General features: G+C 42.6%; 1 protein-coding gene across 1 annotated transcript in view; it reads left to right on the forward strand.

Moving 5' to 3' along the window:
* LOC136875863 (growth factor receptor-bound protein 10) overlaps positions 1–17,907 on the forward strand; it is a 1,220,440-nt gene that overhangs the window by 675,205 nt on the left and 527,328 nt on the right. The gene's annotated exons all lie outside the window — the stretch shown is intronic.

The raw sequence follows: 17,907 nt of genomic DNA on the forward strand, positions 1-17,907 counted from the left end.
TAAATTTCCTTCTGCCTAGCCCTTTACCCAGTTTATAGCGGTCGGCGCTCGATGTGCATTTGTGTCAATTATACGGCCGGATGCCCTTCCTGACCTACCTCTAGTTTTAGTACACACTATTGCGTGTTTACCGAGCGAGTGGCCGCGTGTTTTGGGGCACGCACCTGTCAGCTTGCATTCGGGAGATAGTGAGCTCGAATCCCTTTGTCGGCAGCCTTGAATATTTTTTTAATGTTGGAAATATTTCTTAGCAGACAAAGTAGGGGTCCCCATACTACGAAAACCGAAAAATAAAGCAATTTCCTCAATTGTGCCGAAAGTTGAAGGGCTAAAGGGCCCGTAAAAGTTTCAAATTGTGAATCTTGGATAGCTCTATCAGACTTTTTAAAAATAATTAAAAAATCGAAAATCACTTCCGGCCTAGTCTGCCTCTGTGGTGTAGTGGTTACTGTGATTAGCTGCCACCCCCGGAGGCCCGAGTTCGAATCCCGGCTCTGCCATGAAATTTGAAAAGTGGTACGAGGGCTGGAACGGGGTCCACTCAGCCTCGGTAGATCAACAGAGTAGAGGGGGTTCGATTCCCACCTCAACCATCCTCGAAGTGGTTTTCCGTAGTTTTCCACTTCTCCTCCAGGCAAATGCCTGGATGTTACCTAACTTAAGGCCACGGGTGCTCTCTTCCCTCTTCCTTGTCTATCCCTCCCAATCTTCCCATCCCTCCACAAGGCCCCTGTTCAGCATAGCAGGTGAGGTCGCCTAGGAGAAGTACTGGTCCTCCTCTGCAATTGTATCCCCTAACCCCAAGTCTCACACTACAAGACACTGCCTTGAGGCAGTAGAGATAGAATCCCTAGCTGAGTCGCAGGGAAAAACCAACCCTGAAGGTTAAACAGATTAAGAAAGAAAGAAAGAAAGAAAGAAAGAAAGAAAGAAAGAAAGACTTCCGACCTAAATGCAGTTTCGGGAAAACAGCCTGAAATCGCTTCTTTACTCGTTTTCATTCTGATTCAAATCCTAGCCAAATTAACTTATTTACATAATTCTTTCTGTAATGTGTTCCTTGCTTCAATACCCTCAGGCGTTTGTTGATTTTTTGAAAAATGTCCTCGCCGAATGTAGTTTTAGTTTATAAGGGCATAAGTGACTCCCTGCATTGACTCACATTAGCGCTCGTAGTAATGGAAAAAGACAAACTGCTGATCTAATCGACCGGATAATGATGATTTAAAAAAGGGATTGTAATGATTTGGAATAAATAAAGAATATATTGTCATACTTTATTATATTTTATTTACCTAACATTCGTAGCTCATATCCCTAGGATATTTTCAACACTGAGTTGCTTACCTGAAGGGCTGGAACTATGGATTTTTGTGGTTTTCGATTTTCACATAAGGCAAATGCTGCGGCTGTACCTTCATTAAGGCCACTGCTGCTTCCTTCCCACTCATAGTTCTTCCCTCGTCCAGCATAGCCATAAGACCTATCCGTGTCAGTGCGACGTAAAGCAAATTGAAAAAAAAAAAAAAAAACTATTGCTCGTTTCTGTGATGATTGGTAGTATGGTGTGTTGTACGAAGATAACTATATTAATATGAACTCAAACACCCAGTCTCCTGAATCAAAGGAATTAATCACACTCGGCTAAAATCCTCGGCCTTGCATCGAACCCAGGTGCCCGTGACCAGAAGGCAGTTACGCTATTTTACAAAGTCTCCCCTTTCAAGCCTCCAGTAACCAGTGAAATGTCTCATATCATCTACTGTTTGACGCCAAGTTTATCGTCGCCATAAGATCTACCTGTGGCGGTGTGACGTAAAACCAATAGGAAAAAAACGCCAAGTTCGCTGCCTAGAAGGGGTTTCAAGGAACATACGTTCAGGTGGCGAAGAGCTTGAGTTAGTTTGTTTTGTTTTGTTTTGTTTTGTTTTGTTTTGTTTTGTTTTGTTTTGTTTTGTTTTGTTTTGTTTTGTTTTGTTTTGTTTTGTTTTGTTTTGTTTTGTTTTGTTTTGTTTTGTTTTGTTTTGTTTTGTTTTGTTTTGTTTTGTTTTGTTTTGTTTTGTTTTGTTTTGTTTTGTTTTGTTTTGTTTTGTTTTGTTTTGTTTTGTTTTGTTTTGTTTTGTTTTGTTTTGTTTTGTTTTGTTTTGTTTTGTTTTGTTTTGCAACAACCACAGTGCCGTTTCTAGCACCGACATAAAAATAAGTATTCTCTCCCACTCAGGTAGCGTTCCATCAAACATAAACATAATATTTAAAAAATATGAGAGTTCTAATATTTTATATTTTACTACCAATTAAACAATATCATATTTGAATTAAACAAGAGTTTGCGGGAAAATTTCAAATTATTCACGAATTGAAATTAAAAACGTTCGAATTAACCAAGTTCTGCTATGTAATCCAGTTGAATCCTCAAATAGCACAACCAAAGACTATGCGGTTACGGGGAAACCGCAACAACCGATGACGGTGCCAGAAGGCGGCGTACTAGGCAAAATGAGGAGAGTGAGGTAGTTTGCCATTGTTTTCCTCACTGGACCGTAAAGTGCTATTGTAGCACAACTTAACTCTATGAGCAACACCTTTAATAAAAATCAGACGCACTGGTCGTGCTCTGAATGGCATTACTCAGTACCACCCATACCCCAGCAGCTTCCATATTGTCATAGCCGTGGATGAGACTGGGACTTCGGTAGAGCTACAGTTTGCTGGCCTGTGCCAAGAGATGGCAATAGGGGACACTTTGCTGTACTTCGTTTTTCATAATGACTTTACTATAATAATAATAATAATAATAATAATAATAATAATAATAATAATAATAATAATAATAATAATAATAATAATAATAATAATAATAATAATAATAATAATAATGGAGTGTGGCCTCCGGAGAGGCGTTGTGCAGATCTTTTGAGCTGATGCTTGTATGTTGGTTTGTAGTGTGATTTATTGAAAGTAAATGAAGACGTGAATTTAGACGAATATAAACAGCCCACCACCGAACTAGAGGAATTAATGCGAGCCGTCCTGAGACGAAACGAACCTCTGAATCGACAGATATTTCAACGCTTAAGGGAACGCAAATAATCTACTCGACTGCTAGTGTATCTGAATAACTTTTAACGAGTCGTCATTACAGCAGTTATTTGCATACTAACGCGTGGATATTAATCCTGACATCAGCTCGTAATGCTGTGTTTATGTTCGCCGAGAAATTAGAAACTTGCACAATGTCTCATCTCCGCCACAGATTAATGCCGATAACCTGAAGAGCTGTTTCCTGAACTAGTTACTGTCAGGCTTTGTTGGAAGCAAGGAACGAACAAAGAAACCAGAAGCTCTTCCATTTTTACGACAGCGTTTAACTCTCGCAAGGAGGATTCGCCCTACCGAATGGACTGGAATTTATCACCTCTGGTAACTTTCTTTGGAAGGGAAGGGCTATAGACGCACTCAGGTCACTACCGTATGATTAGAAATTTAGTAAACACCTTCGTGGCCAAACAGCATGATGGGCGTCTGGAGTTTGCTGTTCATAATTTGGGCATAATGTAGTATTCTTCGAGGGAATCGTTACTGCTCACCAGGAACGAGATTTGGATGACTTAAAAAATTTCCACAGTTCTAACCCTTCAGGCAAGCAACTCAGTGTTGAAAACATCCTAGGGATATGAGCTGCGAATTTTAGGTAAATAAAATATAAGAAAGTATGAGAATATATTCTTCATTTATTCGCAAAAAATACAATTCTCTCCTTAATCATCGTTATCCGGTCGATTGCATTAGCAGTTTGCCTTTTCTACCCCTAGGAGCGCTGATGTGAGTCAATACTGAGTTTCACTTAAGCCCTTATAACTACATTCGGTGTGGACATTTTTAAAAAGTCAATAAGCGCCTGAGGGTATTGAACCAAGGAACACATTACAGAAAGAATTATGTAAATAAGTTAATTAGGTTAGGATTTGAATAAAAAAAAGGAGAACGAGTAAAGAAACAAGCGATTTTAGGCTGTTTTTCCGGAACTGCATTTAGGCCGGAAGTGATTCGAAATGTGTTTTTTTATTTTATTTGATGGATTTAAAACCTTTCCGGGCCCTTTAGCCCTTCAACTTTCGACACAATTGAGGAAACTGCTTTACGTTTTTCATAGTACAGTATAGGAACCCCTACTTTGCAAAGAAATGTTTTCAACATAAAAAATGTTATGACTTAAAAGTCCTCAGCCCGAAGGCTGGTTAGATCCTTAATAGATTCGCCGTCAGTTATTATAGATAGCGTAGGCGTGATTGAATAGTCGTACTAGGGAATTGGGGAGTGAAGTAGCTTTTCGTTACTTTCCTCACCGAGCCAGAATGTGCTGTTATATATGAGCCTGACAATGCCACCCTATGAGCTACACTTTCACACCATGACTGGCTGCTCACGCAGTGATATTACTAGCGCCGCTCATATCTTGGTTAACTTTCATGTTGTCACGTCTTACCCTTCATGAATAGTCCGGCTCCATGGCTAAATGGTTAGCATGCTGGCCTTTGGTCACAGGGTTTCCGGATTCGATTCCTGGCCGAGTCGGGAATTGTAACCATCATTGGTTAATTTCCCTGGCTGGATGTATGTGTTGTCTTCATTATCATTTCATCCTCATCACGACGCGCAGATCGCCTACGGGCGTCAAATCAAAAGAACTGCACCTGGCGAGCCGAACCTGTCCTGCGATCTCCCGGCACTAAAAGCCATACGCCATTTCATTTCATTTCATTTCATTTAACCTTGATGAATCTTCTTCCTCGTCTTTCCCATCCTTTTCTCTGTGGTCGGCGCAAATGGGTATTACGCCTAGTTTTACGTCCGGATGCCCTTCCTGACTCCGACTTTATTGTGGAGGGATGTATTCACTATTGCGTATTTTTGCGATGGTCTGGAGTGTGACACGTTGTCGGTACATGAAGACGTGTATTAAGACGACCGCAAACAGTCAGTCCCCGAGCTATGGGAGTTAACCAAACGTGGTTAAAATCCCCGACCCGGCCAGGAATCGAACCCGGTGCTCTTTGAACCAAAAGTCACTACGCTATCCATTCAGCCAAGGAATCGAACAGAACAGTTCTCAAAAATGTTAGCAATGAATGAGATTGCGAAGTATTCAGACAAAATTGTATATAGCCTATTTTATGTATAAACGCCCAATTTGACATAAATATGTTCTGTGGCTGGAGGTCATCCAGAAATTTGTGTAACGTGACACGACAAAATGTGTGTAAACATGCCAACCCTGCAGGCAATGATGTAAGGTATGGGTGGATCGATGGATGGTCAGAGATTGTTACCTAGCAACCGTGCTGGCTGGTTGCCATCTGAAATTAGCAGCCGTTGATGGAGGCCATGACCGAGAGACATATTTATAATCATCTGATTTTCGAAAAGGTAAACGTGGTTTCGCTTTTCTTAAAAAAGTACACGGAAACACGATCTTAACGTGCATGTCGATAATGTTGTCAAAGCACACACTGCCCAAGTTCTGAATATGCTACGATACCTAATGTATAATCATGCACATTGTATAGAAAAGCCGACTAAATATTACAAAATGTGTAATATGCGCTATCAATAACTCAGTAAGTTACAAAAAAACAAACCATCTAAACCGATGTATTTTATTTTGCAACCAGGTAGTAGCGGGTTTGGACCCCACTTCCTGCAGTCCTGAAGATGGTTTTCCGTGGTTGCCAAATTTTACACCAAGCAAATGCTGGGGCTGTACTGTACGGCCGCTTCCTTCCAACTCGTACGCCTTTCCTATCCTATTGTCGCCATAAGACCTATCTGTGTCGGTGCGATGTAAAGCAAATTATTAAAAACTACGGGATTTTACGTTGGCGTTGGACATGGCAAATCTCTCTTTGCTCCTCAACAAGTATACTAAGAGATACGTCAATACGCAGCACCCCACAGCATAGGCCTGGTTACGGGCATGAGATTAGTGTATCTCTTCATTGGCAGAGAGCGCTCGCCGAGTATCTTGCTTTCATCCTGTGATCTCTCCATCGTCTAACAAAGGACTGGAGGAAGAGAAACCTAACGAGCTTCTGAATAGCTTAGTATCTTCAAGTAGCTTGCCTTCTCTTTGAAATACACTCTTCACTTCAAATGAAGTTTGGACATGTAAAATGCACCAGAAAATGAGACACGAGGACTGTCGTTACTTACAGTGCCTGCTTGTAGTGAATTGCTTACCCGCTGGTACAGACGTCGCGGTGAATACCAGATATTCTTTATCACTGTACAGCAGGCTGCTGAAAAAAGCCGACTTTTGTAATGAAATCCTTTAAGTTTTGAGTAACGAAAGCGTTAATATTAAGCCGGAGAGATCTTTCTATACTCTCTGCCATGTACAGTAAGCTTGTACGCTAAGGGTACAACCTTGATCTTTCTCCCCTGTTAACACTGTAGGTAGTGATTTATAGTTATTTTCTAACTGTTTGATTCGATGCAGTGTCGCTAATCATACAGTTTAGGGACCTCACTTGCCGACATGACGTCTTACAGTTATTGTTAATCTTGCACGTTGGCACTACACAGTCATGTTTTTTTTCCGTGACTTGCAAGATTTACGTATTGCGACTGCCGTATTATGAAAATCACTAGTGTTACATTTGCGGATATAAGAAAAACATATTTTCTTTTTCTGTAGAATTGTAAATCTGTCTGGGTAATACCAGGTAAGTAGAATTGTGGCAGGTTTGAATAACGTAGTTGGTGTGAAATGACGAAGGCAGTGTTTAAATAATGCGGTCTTATTTCGTTCCAATTTGTACGTATAGAATGCAACTAGGATGTTTAAGAAGCAAGAAAAGTCTGCAAGAACTCCTCCGAAAAGGAAAGCAACATCACCTCTTCTATATAGATTAGTTCAGTTGAAATGGAAGGAAATTTCGTTATCAACCTTGTCTAGCCACGACTTTAGTACGGTTTGTGTATTCCCATTGACATATGTACATGTAATGTATCTGCTTGTGTGTATTATTACAACTTGGTTTCTCTTCAGTCCGACAAGCAATAGCAAACTTCAAGAGGAAGCTAATTATTTAGACTAGGCAAACACCGAAGAATACAGTTATATTAATGCGCGGAAATATACTGGATGGGCCATTTTAATCTATCGGAGCAAATATCTCGAAACCTACACATCGGATCAAAAGGAACGGCTGATAAAAGTTGTTTGGTTCGCCAGGGGACATCCAATGATAGCAAAATCCACCCCCTACCCACACCCCTTAGGGGTGAGGAACGGGGAGAAGGAAATCTTAAATATGAACCCCCATTTTTTATTGCAGATTTGGATTCCCCAGAAAAAATGACCCCAATTTGACCTTTGATTAAAGTCATTTTGGCTGACAGATGACGCTGTAATCGACAAAAATTAAATTGGTTAAAAATAATCAAAAATGGGGATATTTCGAGAAAAATAGCGACTTAACGCAATTGGTTTCTTCAGTCAGCGAGCAGTGGTGATTTAAAGCCGGCATTGCTAGTGTTTTCTTATGAGACATGGTTTCATTTGAACAGGTGGTGCAATGCACAGTATAACCAATATTGGTCCTATGAAAGCAAAGATTAATTCATGACACCATAATCCACCGAAATTGGTGCTCGGTGCGCCATTAAAGAAAATGTTATTAAATTTCGTCCGCCTTTGTGGTGTAGTGGTTTGCGTGATTAGCTGCCACCCCCTGAGCCCCGGTACGAGGGCTGGAACGGGGTCCACTCAGCCTCGGGAGGTCAGCTGAGTAGAGGTGGGTTCGATTCCCACCTCCGCCATCCTCTAAGTGGTTTTCCATGGTTTCCCACTTCTCCGCCAGACAAATGCCGGGGTGGTACATAACTTCAGGCCTTGGCCGCTTCCTTCCCTCTTCCTTGTCTATCCGTCCCAATCTTCCCATTCCCCCACAATGCCCCTGTTCAGCATAGGAGGTGAGGCCGCCTGGGCGAGGTATTGGCCCTCCTCCCCAGTTGTATCCCCTGACCGAAAGTCTCACGCTCCAGGACACTGCCCTTGAGGCGGTAGAGGTGGGATCCCTCACTGAATCCGAGGGAAAAACCAACCTTGGAGGGTTAACAGATTAAGAAAGTTATTAAATTTCCGTTTGGGAAAATAAAATGATCACAAATACGTATTTCATTAAAATGTGTGTCGGGATGTTACTTAGCAACCGTCAGGCTTTGATGTGAAGGATTGATGGACGCCCATGATGTGTGCAGATCTCTTTATACAAATCCACGGACTGTGTAGCTCTCTTTATCCGCGGCCTGTACAGCTCTAAAGGTACTGTTGCTAGATAACAATGCTTCACCCATTTTGTTACACGACACTATTTCATTACACAAATGTTCGAATGACCCCCAGCTCTAAGACGCATTGACGTCAGTGTATAATTATTCTGACGTAGGTAAGTCTATAGTTTTGGAACAGCGCCAGGTTGAAACTGTGTTTGCACATTCTAATCAAAATTAGCCACGTCAGACATATTCAAGCACGCAACATTTTAACATATTTGATATATATTTTTGTTTACGTCCGACAGGTTCCTTGGTTCGATTCCAGGTCGGGTTGGAAATTTTGATCGCGTCTGGTTAATTCCTGTGTGTTTGTCATACACCACACCACATCACACCACCAACCACACAGAAACACGCAGTAGTGAATACAAACTTCTATGTAGGATTGGCGTCAGGAAGGGCATCGGGCCGTAAAACAGGGCGAAGTGATAGAGTGGGAAAGCGGAAGAAGATAGATTTTATATATAAAAAAAGAGTAGTTTCCTTCATCTCCTCGTTTATCTTCAGCAATAAATTCTGTAAAAGATTGGCCAAACAAGAAGTTTACGAAACGTATGCTGGCGATCAAAGTGTTAACAGTATTCTGTATTTGAATGGCCTTCCTAAATGTATGCTGTTCCCCTTTCATAATTTCAAATTGGGTCAGAAGACTCTTCTGCTTTTCATAAATGCAATTAACGCAGACGCCAATCAAACATCCGCAAAAGCCACAAAGACCCTGTTGTGTTCTACAATTAGTTCCAACAACAAGGCGTTGGGTTTAGAGCCCCGTTGAAGGTGATGCGGAAATACAGTATAACGTCTTCGGTCTGGCCTTTTCTTAATGTGACAATAACTTCAAGATGTAGCAGGCAGTGAACCACACAAACCACAACAGTTCTACGAGTACAATAAAACAAGAGAAACCTCTTAGAGCTGAAAGCAAAAAGTAAACTCAGAGAAGAAATTAGATCATAGAAGTCGCTCAAGCCTTTCACAGATTTAAGTCTTGGAGCTAACAGAAAGACTTTATTCAGTGATACAATAGTGTAAAGATGGGTAAGAATGTTTAAGGTGGCATTGACTGACACACGTCACAATATGCGCAAAAATTGTTGAGTTCTGTTATTTTATTTATTTATTTATTTATTTATTTATTTATTTATTTATTTATTCATGAAAAGCCCCAGTGAGCAAAGCTCACTTTAAGGGACTGTATACGACCTGCATTGGCAATAGAATGTGCAAGCACCGAACTCTGTAGCTGCACCCGCTTAAGCGTGGCCATTCTTTAGCATTCGGTAGGTAATGGGTTCAAACTCCACTGTCGGCAGCCCTGAAGATGGTTTTCGTGGTTTCCCATTTTCCGACCAGGCAAATGCTGGGGCTGTACCTCAATTAAGGCCACGGCTGCTAGCCCTGTGCTGTCCCATCGTGCGTGTATGTTTACTGCTAATGCGCATGTCACACTGAAAAGCCTTTTCTTCTGTTTGAATGAGCTGTCAAAATTACTGTCAAAACAATTTGGGGAAGAATGGGGGAATAATGAACTACTTCAGTTTTATTCTGCTTTAGAAAAACAGGAAGATCTAGGACTTCAGACTGAAGAAAATGAAAAAGACGTAGTAGTTTGACGAAGAAGTAAAGACATGTAGCGTAAATGCGGGACAAGTGTGAACAAATTTTCTTTTTACTAACCCTTCTTGAACTGTGTTATAATGAAGTGGCACCTTCGTGTATAAGGTAGTAATAAATCTCGGTTTTCAGATAGCTGAATTAATGAAAGTAGTAACAATGACTTATTGTAGAGCCTCCGTGACTCAGGCAGCAGCGCGCCGGCCTCTCACCGCTCGGTTCCGTGGTTCAAATCTCGACCACTCCACGTTCGATATGTGCTGGACAAAGAGGAGGCGCGACAGGTTTTTCTCCGGGTACTCCGGTTTTCCGTGTCATCTTTCATTCCATCAAGATTCTCCAATATACTTCAATTCATCTGTCAGCCATTACCTCAGAGGAGTGCGACAAACTTCCTATCCTCGGCTCTAGATGGGGGCTTCATTCATTCTATTCCTGACCCAGTCGAATGGCTGGAAACTGGCTGTAGATTTTCATTTTCAACCATTAGTTATTAAAAGTGATTACTGGATTACACAGGTAATAGCACCCCTTTCAGTGTTACCCGTAAATTTCAAATATTTCATTCCTTACCGAGGCCGGTAGCTGCAGTCGCTTAAGTGCGGCCAGTATCCAGTATTCGGGAGATAGTGGGTTCGAACCCCACTGTCGGCAGCCCTGAAGATGGTTTTCCGTGGTTTCCCATTTTCACACCAGGCAAATGCTGCGGCTGTACCTTAATTAAGGCAACGGCCGCTTCCTTCCCACTCCTAGCCCTTTCCTATCCCATCGTAGCCGTAAGACCTATCTGCGTAATATTTGCGTAATATTTTTGTTCCCATTTTTATCTTCACACCTATCAGTCGATGCGACGTAAAGCAAGTTGTAAAAAAAAATCTTCACGTTTTCTCAAATATTAATTTATTGTGAACAAGAAATATAGCTGCGACGAGACTCGAACTCACTTCTTCGAGGTTCGCAGACAAGTGCGGTGACCACTAGGCCACAGGTCCGGTTGACTGTGATATAACTCTACAAGTATATATGCGTTGCATTGAAATCGGGGACTCATCAATATTTCGGAAATTATTACGTCGCGGGCCTGCCATGTTTAAGTAAAATTTGTTCGCCTTTTAGTCCACTTGGCCCGAAGCGGGCCCTGCGTCATGACATTTGACCTCATTTTTTTTGGAAAACGAAAGCCTATTGACCCTTATACAGAAGTTACTGTTGAGTGTCCTCTCAAAGGTACATTGAAGCTCGTTGAAATCTGTTAGCCGCAGGGTCTGGCCTCTCCTTGTAAGTGCCGGGTCTCATCAGTTGGCTTTGGCTCCGGAATAGAACGCACACATCATGCCCCACGTTTTATCGAAAAGCCAAAAGGCTGGGGTCGCGCTTGTAGCATTGTTAATCAACGTGAGAAATAGAAAGAAAAATGTGGGCAAAGAAATAGCTAGTTGAACGAAAAGAATTAGTTATATGATGTTACTAAAAGAAATGGATTCTGATGACTTCCGTAAGTATTTGAGAATGGACTACGAAAGTTTCAGTATATTGTTACACGTAGTGAGTCCTCTGATATCGAAACAAGGTACCGTCATGAAAGAAGCAGTCACTGCCCTTATATTTTCTATTTTCGTCTTCCCTGTCGCAATCGTTGCGTCGCTTTCTATAACTTTCAATTTCCAGCAGGATCTCAAGAACCTGATTTCTGGCATCCGTGTTACTATACCGCAGGGCCTCTCAGACTGCACGCACCGGTGCATTGCGCGGCGCAAGGTGCACAAGACGACTTCTCCAGGTTGACCAAAGTGCAGACCCCACACTTCTCTGTTCTGAGCAATAGCTCTGTCTCTCTGTTTTCCTACGCCTGTCTCTCTCGCTCGGCTTGTTTCCCCCTTCCTCACTCGCTCTGCTGCGCTCCACCATCCGAGCCGAGTTAAGCCGAGCTTAGCCGAGTCGCCCTGAGACAAAACGCAGGTCCGAACCGAGCCGAGTCGGACAGATGCACGGTGCACAGAACCTCTGCGCCCTGCTGTACTGCTTACTCGACGTATCCCATAAACTAGTAAATTCTTTATATAGCTCCAGATCCTCCGCAATAACTCCCGGCTCAGTAGTCACTGCTGTCATTACGTACTGTATGTAGGTCTGCTCTGGTCAACTGACAAGCAGATCTGCCTGACAACACTCCACACGATCTGATTTGGTAAGGTGGTAAATGAAATGGCGTATGGCTTTTAGTGCCGGGAGTGTCCGAGGACATGATCGGCTCGCCAAATCCAGGTCTTTTGAAACAAGAGTTTCGTCGGACGACCACACAACATCAGCTTCATCTGATCTGAACTCTGTGCGACTCCCTTGTGTGCCCCCCAAGTGGATAATGAATGGTGGGACCCCCGACCCCTTAGGTCCTATGTCCCATATTTGCTGGTTGGTAGTACTTAGTTTTGCGACGTTTTTCACTTGCTACGTTATAGACGTGCGACTTTGTCCTATTTTCCAGTATTTTTAGGAAAGATGGCAGTGTTGGAGAAAGTGGAGTTATTGAAATGTGGTGTTGGCGAATTTATTTACCTATGATCGACGGGTTTAAGGGGGCTGAGACTAATTGTAATTACAGAGGGCGCTTGCCGTCTGTCTGGCTTGCATTGTGGGCTACAAGGAAATTAGTTGAGGCGTGCAATATTTCTGGGATGGGCATGCAATATTTCTGGGAAAGGAAGTTTGGGGTATATAGAAGTTAGGTTGTGCTAGTTAGGAAGGACAGAAGACATTTTAGAAGGTTTATTGAGGGATGATATTGTAATGTGTGGTTAGTTGTAGTTGTATTGGGAATTGCAGAGTGGTTAAGGTTGAGTTCTAAGAGGGACGGAAGTTATTGACTAGGTGGTTGAGAACGTTGCAGGTGGTTGCCACCGATATAGTGGGCTTTGATAGCTTTTTTTTTTTTTTTTTTTTAAGAATGGGGTAGCATGTTTGCCTTGACAGTTGACACACTGTTCTCGCGGAACTGTGCAAGCGGTATGGTGGTGATAACCACTATGTACATCTATTACAGCGGATCTCATTTGTATAGATAACTGCAGAATGATTAGCTGTAGGCAATTGTAGCACATGAAAATCAGTGAAGGTCGTGGGCGAGGTTTCTTATGGTTGGTGCGGATTCGATTCTCGGTTTTTGCAGATTTAGAGACCGGGGATGGGGATGCCTGTGGTGGTGTGAATGCTTGTTGATGGGCCTCATTTAACGCCTGATCTGACCAAATCCACCTGACTGCCTGACCAAATAAGGTCGTCTGTAGGACCTTTAATTGGAAGAAATGACACTCTCGGCTACCACTGCTCTAGGGTCCCATAGCGTGTGCGGAGACCGCTAAAGAAGTTAGTCACATAATGCAGTTTTAGTTTTTTAACTACTTGATAGGTGTTCACCTGCTCATGCATAAGAGGTGCAGCTGCATGAGATTCGAATCTTGCTTCCACAGGGAGTCTAACCCGAGGATATTTCCATCGTATTCAAATGTAGAAATGTTCTTGCACATGCATGGTTCACTCCATCTGCATAATCTAAATGTCTTCTTCCGAAAGATCTGTATGTGCGATAGTAAGGTGCCGGAGAGTTTCCATTGTAGCAGCAGGTATTTGAACTCACGACCCTTGGTCTCTCATGACCGGTGGCGCGTAATATTCAAGTGTTCTCTTTCTGTGAAGTTCGCAGCTACTATTATTGCTTTGAGAATAGAAGAGCTACGGGACACATTCATACGAATGCATTCGTAATAAGGCAGCATTTGTCTCAGTAGTCCTTCAGAGCGACAATTTTTTAGCTTCTAAAATAATGTTCTTTCTTTTATCATAAATATACTCCCGTAGATCAAGAGTCCGTCTGCAGAGACAAAGAGAGAACTGGTTTCAAGAAAAAGGACTAGTATATTGTTCTCTTTGCAAACCAGAATAGCTAATGTACTACCGTCGACCACCGTACACGCGGAGCAGCTTAGAGTCTCACGTGTCTTTTTTCTCTTTCCTTTAGAAATATCATAAATGCTTGTTAATGATTATAATACAAGGGCTGCGATCTAGCGAATATGCGCGGAAAGCAATTGAGTTTTGCTCTCAGGACTCTTGATACGGTTTAACCTTTTTTTACGCTTTGTATGTTTGTAAGAAGCAGCCCCGTGGTGTAGAGGTAGCGTGTCTGCCTCTCACCCGGAAGCCCCGGGTTCGATTCCCGGCCATGTCAGGGATTTTTACCTGGACCTGAGGGCTGGTTCGAGGTCCACTCAGCCTACGTGATTCGAATTGAGGAGCTATCTGACGGTGAGATATCGACCCCGGTCTAGAAAACCAAGAATAACGGCCGAGAGGATTCGTCGTGATGCCCACACGACACCTCGTAATCTGCAGGCCTTCGGGCTGAACAGCGGTCGCTTGGTAGGCCAAGGCCCTTCAAGGGCTGTAGTGCCATGGGGTTTGGTTTGGTTTTTATATCTTCACAAGTGATCCCATCTCCTGTAGGTCCCTTTCCACCTTCTTGAACTAAGTTAGCTGGGTCTTTAAAATGCCGGCCCCGTGGTGTAGGGGTAGCGTGCCTGCCTCTTACCCGGAGGTCCCAGGTTCGATTCCCGGCCAGGTCAGGGATTTTTACCTGGACCTGAGGGCTGGTTCGAGATCCACTCGGTCTACGTGATCAGAATTGAGGAGCTATCTGATGGTAAGATAGCGGCCCCGGTCTAGAAAGCCAAGAATAACGGCCGAGAGGATTCGTCGTGCTGAGCACACGACACCTCGTAATCTGCAAGCCTTCGGGCTGAGCAGCGGTCGCTTGGTAGGCCAAGGCCCTTCCAGGGCTGTAGTGCCATGGGGCTTGGTTTGGTTTTGGTTTTTGGGTCTTTAAAATAGATAAAGATCTGGTTCGATAATTCTTAGCAAGTGGCCATAAAATGCAATTCTCCTCCTCATGACATCAGAGATCTTCTGGGCATGAGTATACAGCTCATGGTTCGGCCACATTGAAATTTCTTTCTTGTATATATTTTAAATTGTAATTAAAGTACTGATGGGCTTCATCTTGTCTTAGAGAAACCCATCGCTATGCCGACGTCTACATTCATCTTTGTCTTTGATTGGACCAATAATTTTCCTCAAGATCTTTCTTTAATTTCCAGTTTTTCTATCAAGCCTTTCTTGCTCATAGCAAGGCAGTCCGCTGCATACTAAACCTCTGGTCTTATGACGGTGCAGTTATTATTATTATTATTATTATTATTATTATTATTATTAGTAGTAGTAGTAGTAGTAGTAGTAGTAGTAGTAGTAGTTGTTGTTGTTGTTGTATTAATAGTAGTGCCAAAGAAGGATAACCAGTTGTAAAACTAGGTCAAGTTCACACGTTCGACATAGATCGTTCGTAAGACCCCACCAGGTTGTCAGAAACTCGGCAAAGGAGGAATATTGTTATACTCCTGTAACTTAATATGTTTTATGTAGCTTTTTTCTCTTTTTAACGTTCTTAACTGGAGTAGAGATATGTAAGTGGATCATTATATAGTCTACTTCCTGTCTGTGCAGGGCGAAAGAAATATTAAAAGCCGGAAATTCTAACCTTGAAATTCCTTGAAAGCGGAAGAAGAGTTTCAGGGTCACCTTGATGCACCCGGACCCGCATGTCTACCGTAGATAACGATAACTCGGAAGTCCTGCGGGCTTTCGATGCGTTCTTTGTGTCGTCGACGGTAAAATAACAAGCTATGATATCACCTAATAGGATTGATAGCTCCCGTTTCCTTTGTTAGGGGCCTAGTATGCTGGTTTTAAAACCACCTTTGTGTTCGTACGTTAGGAGAATTTCACCCTGAACTTGTCCTAGAAGCATACATTTTTCGTTGTAATTTCAGTAAAATGTTCACTATAAATTGACGTTGTACCCTCGTGGAGAAGTAACTAATACACACATATATAATTCGACTTTAGGGCATATGATGGAAACCATATGACATATCGTAGTTTCCACCGTGGATCAGAAATTGTGTGTCTGTCTTAAAGGAGGGTACAGAAAAAAAATTGTCCGAGCCTCTCATGAACACCTGCTTGAGCCACTGCTCGCGAGCAGGATCAGTTTGTATGTTGCTTCCGTGTAAAGATATCTTCTGATATCTTCTGAAGAAGAAGTTCTGCTTGCTGGGATGGTAGCAAGTGGTGCGGCTATGATAATAACCCATTTAAATATGGAAAAGAAACGCCGTCGGTGTTGGCGCACTGAGCTGTACAAGAAACGGTGTGGATCTGAATTAATGTTGGACATAAATTTCCAGGGCGTTAGTGGTCATTATATTTTACAAGGATGTCGCCTACTGATTTTAATAATTTACTGAGCAGAATAGATCACAACATTTCAAGACACCAAATAAATCTTGGCTCCCTAACCCTGTTAACTAAATGTTTTAAATCCATTTTCATATTTTTTGAACCACGTTCAATTTTCTGTACAGAAAATGGAAAGTGCAGTACTTTCTCATTTAATAGTACTTAATTACAGTTCTCTCTCTTGTTTCACCTTTTCTTGGCGATTTGTTCGATTTCTGGATTGTGTGTGTACTAAAATTTCAGGTTAGCATTAACGCTACATTTCCTTGCCACAGGAGATTCATACACTAGCCTGCACTACATCTTCTCTCACATATTTTAAAAAGTGATCCCATTTTTCGGGTCCCGTAAAATAGGAAGTGTCCGACGGCTAGTGTCGATTAGCGTAGGTACATTTTCATCCGACCAGGTCGCCATCCTTTGGCTCACAGAAACAGGTAGGCCTATGATTCTTGCAGTGTTCTCGTTAACGACCGGCACGCTTTTGAAGCCTAGCTGGCCGGCAGTGTGTACATTCCTTGTCTACGTAGTGTCAGGGTTTCCCTAACTTGAGACACAGTGTTGTCAACTGTCTGTTTTAACCATATAGCCACTGAGAGCGTGCAGGAGACTGGACAGAACTGGCAACATTGGAGACTTGAAAAGTAAGCCGGCTGCAAGACCGGCACGCTTTTGAAGTACTCCACGTGGACTGTCACTGACAAAGCAAGCATGATATTTGTCAAGAGACATCTGTTATTGGTAACAGTTGAGACGACTGTAGACAATCATAAATCTGGTTCCTGTAGTGATTAATGTTGGTGTCACCGGCTGGTAAAGAGGAAATTGAGAGAACTATACAGACTTGCGAGTACGTTCCTTTGTGCTCGCTGAGAAAACAGACTGTAGCCGCTCGCACTGAGCGGCTATGACCGTTCGGCTCGCAAGTGTGTACGCACCTTTGTATGATCCCAAGTTCGGGGATCTGATTTCGTTTCTTCTCGATTTTGGACCGCGTGAAGTAACTCTGTGTATTCGTCTCCGTGGTCGTTTTCTTGGTTTCGAATGGCTGTTCATCATTTCAATTTGCTCTTTCCTTCTTTCTTCCGTCCAGATGTTATTTCCTTTCCTTTCATCTCCCCGAAACCCTTCAGATTTTGTATCAACCCCCTGAATGTTGAATCTTATCTTCTTTTACCCCGTTCTGTCATATCTTTCTTTATTCATTGGATCCACCGGTTGCCATTGTTGCTCTTGTAAACATGATTGAAAATTCGTTTTACCGAGCGAATTCGCCGTGTGGTTAGGGGCTCGCAGCTGTGAACTTACATTCGAGAAATAGTTGGTTCGAACCCCAATGTCAGCAGCCTTTAAGATGGTTTTCCGTGGTTTCCCATTTTCACATTAGGCAAATGGCGGGGACTTTAAGGCCACGGCCGCGTCCTCCCCACTCCTAGTCCTTTCCTGCCCCATCGTCGCCATAAGACGTATCTGTGCGATGTGGAACATACTGTAAAAAGAGAATCTCCCTTTTCCCCTTCTGATTAGTGTTAATAGAGGATGACTGCCCATTTGTACTTCCTCTTAAAACAATCTCCACCACCAGGTAGGTTTTGATTCCCCAGT

Source organism: Anabrus simplex, chromosome 6, assembly GCF_040414725.1.
Source record: "Anabrus simplex isolate iqAnaSimp1 chromosome 6, ASM4041472v1, whole genome shotgun sequence".
Classification (NCBI taxonomy): Eukaryota; Metazoa; Arthropoda; class Insecta; order Orthoptera; family Tettigoniidae; genus Anabrus; species Anabrus simplex.